Source organism: Cervus elaphus, chromosome 17, assembly GCF_910594005.1.
Source record: "Cervus elaphus chromosome 17, mCerEla1.1, whole genome shotgun sequence".
Classification (NCBI taxonomy): Eukaryota; Metazoa; Chordata; class Mammalia; order Artiodactyla; family Cervidae; genus Cervus; species Cervus elaphus.
The window spans coordinates 19,225,623-19,232,483 of NC_057831.1; the positions used below are offsets into that span (position 1 = coordinate 19,225,623).

At 42.7% G+C, this 6,861-nt stretch overlaps 1 protein-coding gene across 2 annotated transcripts in view; it reads right to left on the reverse strand.

The window, feature by feature from the left end:
- SGMS2 (sphingomyelin synthase 2) overlaps positions 1 to 6,449 on the reverse strand; it is a 91,501-nt gene extending 85,052 nt beyond the window's left edge. The window contains exon 1 of one of the 2 annotated variants that reach the window (XM_043870915.1): positions 6,197 to 6,449. The gene's annotated coding sequence lies outside the window, so the exon portion shown is untranslated. Of the gene's footprint in view, positions 1 to 5,708; positions 5,838 to 6,196 lie in introns of those variants that run through there. The other variant, XM_043870916.1, reaches the window with a different exon arrangement.
- Positions 6,450 to 6,861: the final 412 nt, after the last annotated feature.

Here is a 6,861-nt window from a genome sequence, read left to right on the forward strand (position 1 = left end):
CTCATCAAGAGTCTCTTTAGTTCCTCTTCCCTTTCTGCCATTAGAATGTTATGATCTGCATATCTGAAGTTGCTGATTATTTCTCCCAGAAATCTTGATTCCAGCTTGTGCTTCATCCAGCCTGGCATTTCACATGATGTACTCTGCATTTAAATTAAATAAGCAGGGTGATAATATATAGCCTTGACGTATACTCTTTTCCCAATTTTGAATCAGTCCTAGTTTTTCATAAATATGATGCCTCCAAGTCCACAGTTTCAATTGGACTGCAATTTGCCCTTATATAGGTATTTATCAAGCACTTTCTTGTGTAAGCAAGTCCTGTCAGGTAAACTTAGATTTAAGGATATCCTACAGTGAGTATTTCAGCTCAGTTTCACAATTTTGCCTGAGGCCAAGCCCTAACATTTGGGTATCTCCCTTTCCGCCCTAAATGAAGCTCCTTTGTTGGAAGGACTGTTGCTGAAGCTGAAGCTCCAGTACTTTGGCCACCTGATGCAAAAAGCTGGCTCATAGGAAAAGACCCTGATGCTGAGAAAGATTAAAGGCAAAACAAGAAGGGGGTGGCAGAGGATGAGATGGTTGGAGAGCATCACCAGCTCAATGGACACGAATCTGAACAAACTCTGGGAGATAGAGGACAGAGGAACCCGATGTGCTGCAGTCCACGGGGTCGCAAAGAAGTCCACGGGGCCGCAAAGAATTTGACACTCCTTAGTGACTGAACAGCGGCAGCGAAATGAAGCTCAGCACAGGCACGACCAGGCGGAGACACACTGACCTGAAGGGCGTCTCCAGTCTTTTACCGCTTTTGACTTTTAGTAACTCGCTGTCTTTTCCGACACTTTGGCTTCAAAATTCTCTTTCATCTCCTTTTATGCCCTCCCCTTTAACACTTTTATTATGTGGCTTTACTCTTTTTAAAGAGTACAAGGGATTCACTGAAAGAAAACATATAAACATAAGACAAACACTCAATCCAGCTAATGTTGCTTTAAAAAAGAAACTAAGAACATGTACAAGTTTGTTTGAAAGTTTCAAGTGACACTATCAAGCTAAAGACACAAAATTCTGAGGCTGAACTTTAAACTGCAAGCAAATGATCATATACGGTTTTACAGTAGGGAAAACCAATCATCAAATAACTGATTATCCTATTTATACTGTAATTTTATTAGCTGTTTCTTTAAATTCTGCTTTGAATTAATAATTATTGTTAGGAATTAGTAAATTGAACTGATCTGAGTTTCTATATAAAAAGGCTGAATTGAATACTACTCATTTTCCAACATCCTTTATCAAAATCATGAGGATGAGGTAATGTGCGTTGGATATGGAAACATACACCCAAAAGAAAAAAGCATGACTGAGAGTAGCAAAGACAGTATGATATTATGATAAAACTTGAGAAATATTTAAATGAACATATGCTTTATACCTATAATAAAAGCTAGCTAATAGATTTTTGCGGGGGGGGGGCACTTGGATTAAATCAACTGGAAAATGTCTTAGCAACGATACACTTTTTAAGAGATCAAAGAACAAATGTCTAGGATTTTCTTTTTTTGGCCACACAGCATGTGGGATCTTAACTCCCCAAACAGGGATCAAACTTGCACCCTCTGCATTGGAAGCAGGGAGTCTTAACCACTTGACCACCAGGGAAGTCTCTAAGATTTTCATTAAAGATGACCTATTTAAAAATGAAAGAGCTTATTCTAAACCTGATGATAAATCTGCCTAATGTAATATCTGCAAAACGTAATCTGTCTATCCTACTAAGTACCAATGATGTAAATTGTAGAAGCAGAGTTTCTTTTCTGAGATACACACAGCAGCACTACTTACAATAGCCAAGACATGGAAACAACCTAAATGGAATGGCTAAAGATGTGACACATATTTACAGTGGAATATTACTCAGCTATAGAAAGAATGAAATAACACTATTTGCAGCAACAGAGATGAACCTAGAGATTATCATACTAAGCAAAAAAGTCAGAAAGAGAAAGACAAACACCGTATGATACCACTTATATGTAGAATCTAACACAAGATGCAAATGAACATAATATCTACAAAACAGAAACAGACTCAAAGACATAAATTACAGATTCGTGGTTGCCACAGAAGGAGGTAGAGTAGGGAAAGGAAGGATTAGGAGTTTGGGATTAACAGCGCAATTTATTACGTATAGGACAGATAGACAATAAGGTCCTGCTATATAGCACTGAAACCTATATTCAAAATACTGTGATAAACCATAATGGAAAAGAATATGAAAAAGAATATATATGTATAACTTAGTCACTCTGCTGCAGAGCAGAAATTAACACAACACTGTTGATCAACTATACGTCAGTAAGTTTTTTTAAAATTCTTTTCTGTCTGGCAAAGTCAGTACTATTCCATTCTGCTATATTTCCCAATAAAAGAAGTTCAGCTTTCTGTCTAATAGCAATAATACAAACACAAATAGTTCTTTAAGAAAGCCTCTGTGTTCCATTTTCGTCAGATAAATCCCTTGTGTAATGAGCTATGGACCTATTGTGCAGCTCCACAGAGAATGTTGATCCTATTGCTGAAATCTTATGAGAAACACTAAAGGAACATAGAAATTAAAACAAAGTTTAAAGAGAAAGGAGAAAGTTTTCTAATCCTGAATATGGTGGGGGGGGGGGGGAAGGGCACATAAATTAAAGATAAAAATTCACTTTTTAAAATGCAAAATGACTAAAATAATCATGAGTTGCACACAGATACAGCCAGAAGAATATTTACTGCAGAGCTGTTTAAAATAGTGAAAACTGGAAACTTAACTGTCCAACAATAGGGGACTGCTTGAGATGCAGTCATTCAACTGAAAAATATAATAGATGTCGTTTAAGCAAATATTTTAGTGATATAGAGGCATCCATATTTGGATGGGGATTTTAAAAAAAAAGTTAGAAAACAGTATGTAGAGAATTCCGTAGAGAATAATTTTCTAGCTGTGTAACTTTAGGAAAGTTAATTTCTCCAAATCAGCCTTTTCCTCCATAATCACACCTAACTCACAGGGCTGGGGTGAGCATAACAGGGGATCCTAAATGTATACACTAACTGGCACATTGCCTGGATCAGAGTAAGCACAATACAGGTGAGAAAGGATTTAAGAATATAACACTAAGAATTTTCTGGGTGGTGGCTGATTTGATTACCTGGTACTTTTAAACCTCTACAAGTAACATACTACTTATTATTTTTTTTTTTTTTTAGTTATATACTACTTATGAGGAAAACTAAACTGAAATACTATTCACACACAGTGATTATTCTCTTAAAATTTAAAACGGTGCTTTCTTTCCTCACAGTAAGTGAATCTTGGTTGAACCGATTTTACCCCTCAGATTTCATTTAAACAAGTCTGCTCTGATATGTTTAAAATTATTTAAGGGCTAAATTTGTCTATAATATTTTTACTGGGTAAAGCAAAGCATATTTACATTGTTCATCCTCATAGCTTATAAGCCCCAATTCAGCATACTTTAGATAGCAATGGACCTCAAATTATCAGTGGGAGGCAGTCTATCATGGCCTAGTCACTTCTGATTTCCTTCCAATTCCCTACTTCTCTCCTTTTTGACTCTTTCTTCCTCTCCATAATCAAAGCTTAGGGGCTATTTCTACCAGACTGAAAGCCAGCTACAGTGCCTCCTTCATCTTAGCACTGCTAGTACCTAGCACAGTGGCTGGAATATAGTAGCTGCTCACTAAACATTCACCAACTGAACAAATACCTGATAACTGTAGTTCAGGATGGAGGCTTCAGGGGAATTGGATAAAAGTGAGTAGGCTACTCTAGTCTGAAACTGTCTAGAAGTCTCAGTAATTCTTCCTTTTTTAAAAAGAAAACAAACAACATCTCACTTCCAAGTATCACTTCTTTAAAAAGTTCTCATTTGTGAAGAAGGAAACGGCAATCCACTCCAGTATTCTTGCCTGGGAAATCCCATGGACAGAGCAACCTGGCAGGTTACAGTCCATGGGGTCGCAGAGAGTCGGACATGGCTTAGCAACAAAACAAAGAGTAAGTGCATAGCTTCCTATATCTGATGTCAAAATACCGATCGTAATAGTTCTCTATTGTTATAAATTGCAAACTTTTTAAAGCTTCTTGAAATGAATAAAGGTTAAGCATGAAAAGAAAGTTCTCATTTGTATTTGTATATCTATGAAAATGTCAATTTTCATAGATGTAAGATTATTTCTATTTTTTCCCTGTATTTCGTTTAAATGTCCCACAAGAATTCCAGAGAGTTTAAGTAAATTGCTCAAAGTAACACAGCCAGTAAGTTACCACCCACATAGCCTTAGGTCTTCTGGATTCTGATGACCAGATCTTTACCCATCACGGGTTGGGGGGGGGGGCAGGCGGGGAGGTTCCCTGTGACCTTTGACCCTAAAAGTTGTAGATATGGTAAAAACAAATGTTTTTAATATAACACCTGAACAAAAGCTTCTATCCCTCCAAATATTTCTAGAGACTTTTATAAAATTCTGTGAAAAGAGTAACCGAGGAAGAGAGGCAATAACCCAAAGGTGTCCAAGTGTTTCTCTCCATGTTCATAAGTCAACCAGCTCTACTTAAAAATGAAACTAGAGAAATCAAATTAAACATTAACTCGTTTAAAAAAAAAAACAACACTTCAACCAGAAGACTATTGTGAAGTGAGACAAGCAGCAAAGCAAGGAAGGAAAGGCCTATATTTTTGTACTGATTATTTTTTTTAAGGAAAAAAAAAAACAATTAAGGGTAAAGTAGAGAGTTCTCCACACATCCAATCTAACTCCAAATTCCATTTGTCACTTTCAGCCACTGCTCTGACTCTGTTTAAAGAGTGAATGGCAGTTTCCCTAATACGGTGTGGGAACCCCAAATCTTTCTGGTATCCACAAGGAAGCATTTAACTTCCTGAAAACCACCTGCAATGCCGGAGACCTGGGTTTGATTCCTGGGTCAGGAAGATCCTTTGGAGCAGGGAAGGAATGCTACCCACTCCAGTATTCTTGCCTGGAGAATTCCACGGACCGAGAAGCCTGGCAGGTTATAGTCCATGGGGTCGCCAAGAGTGGGACACGACTGGGCCACTAACACACACACACACCAAATCTTCCGGGTGTCCACGAGGAACCATTTAACTTCCTGAAGACGTCACCACACTCTGAGGAGCCCGCCAAAGGATTTCACACGCTAAACCTCAGCCCACCGGGTCTATAAGTGGGAAATTTTGTGGAAATTAATGGATGATTACCTATGCCAGCTGGAACACACTATTTATCCATAAACAGTTAAAATGTGTTGAGGTCGGCTTCATGCCAGACATCATGACAGGTCTTCTGAGCTTTAATCCTCATTATTATCCTCTGAAGTAGTTACAGTCCCGTTTTGCTGGTTCAGAGTGTTTCATGTAACTGAGAACCCACCGATAATAGATGAGACTAGGAGTGAAACCAAGGATTTGAAAAGTTCAAAATCCACGCCTACCCAGAGACACTAAACAACTGAATCTCTTCAAAAATTTAACATACGTGTCAAAACGATTTTATGGTCTTTTTAGAGCAAGCAAGACGAAACAGAATGGTAAAGGTTGACAGAAAAAAGAGATGACAGAACCTAACATTAGAGTTGTTTTAAGGCGTTGCCGCGGGCTATTAACTGTCCGTACCTCAAAGTAGGAGGCAGGTCCGCTCCTACGTGCGCTCAAACACCAGACCTCCCTTTCCCAAGGAGAAACTCTGGAATGCCAAAGGTTGAAAGGTTTCAGTGCGGGCAGCCCGGACCTGGGCTCTTTCTGTTCACACATCATCGGTAAGTGCCTCTCAAAAGAGCTTCAAGGCAGTCCCTCCTCCAGCTCCGGAACTTCAGCACTGACCTCCAGAGTGGCTCTGGACAACCCACGGTTCAATCTGGGTCCTTTCACCGGCAGGACCGAGTTACCCGCAATGACTGCAAATGAATGAGTAGAACGCTCGGGGCAAGGAGACGAAGACACACGTCCATCCTCTACCAGGCAAAATCAAGGAAGGATGCCCTGGGGCGGGGCGACTGGGGGCCGAATTAGAGCCACGTCCGCGTTCGCAGTCCACCCTCCCTTCCCCGCGCCGCGCCGCTCTCCAGCCCATCCTCCTCCCCGGCCCCTCCGGTGCTCCTTACCCGCTCTCAGCCCGGGCTCCAGACCTTCCCAGCCCGAGGCACTAGCTCCCGGGCCGGGGTCCGCTAGGGGCCGGAGCTGGCTGCCGCAGCCGCCCCCGGCTGAAGCCCCTGGAAAGTTTGCTCGGGGGTCGAGCCCTCTCCCGCCTCGGCCCACCAGGCAAGCCGCTCTCCGGGTCGCTCGCGCGGCTGCCGCCTCCGAGGCCGCTCTCGGCGGCGCTGCAGCACCGGCCGGGCTCGGGCGGCCGAGGAAGGCTCCGTGCGCGCCGAGGGCGGGGTCTCCCCGCTCGGCCCGCTGCGCGGCGCTCCGTGTTTACCGCGGCCCCGCGGCCCGCTCTCCCCGCCCGCCGCCCTGCGCGCTCCTGACATCATTCATTCTCTCACACCCTTGCCCGCCCACTCCATTTCCAAACAGTGACTCACTCGGCGGCGCCCGCTCCCCGCGGCCGCGGCTCCCCGGGCGCAGAGCGGAGCTCGAAAAACCGGTGCGACTTCTTAAGAAGGGAACCTCAGCCGACTCTCTCTTCTCCTAGCCCTTAAAGGTGCAGGGCAGGAGGGGCTTGGCAGGCTGGGCAGATTGGCTCAGGCAGGGAAAGCTGGAGCCGACCTCCCTGAGCGGCGACACGGAACGATCTGCCAAAGTTCTTGGGGTACCACTCCCTGCAACT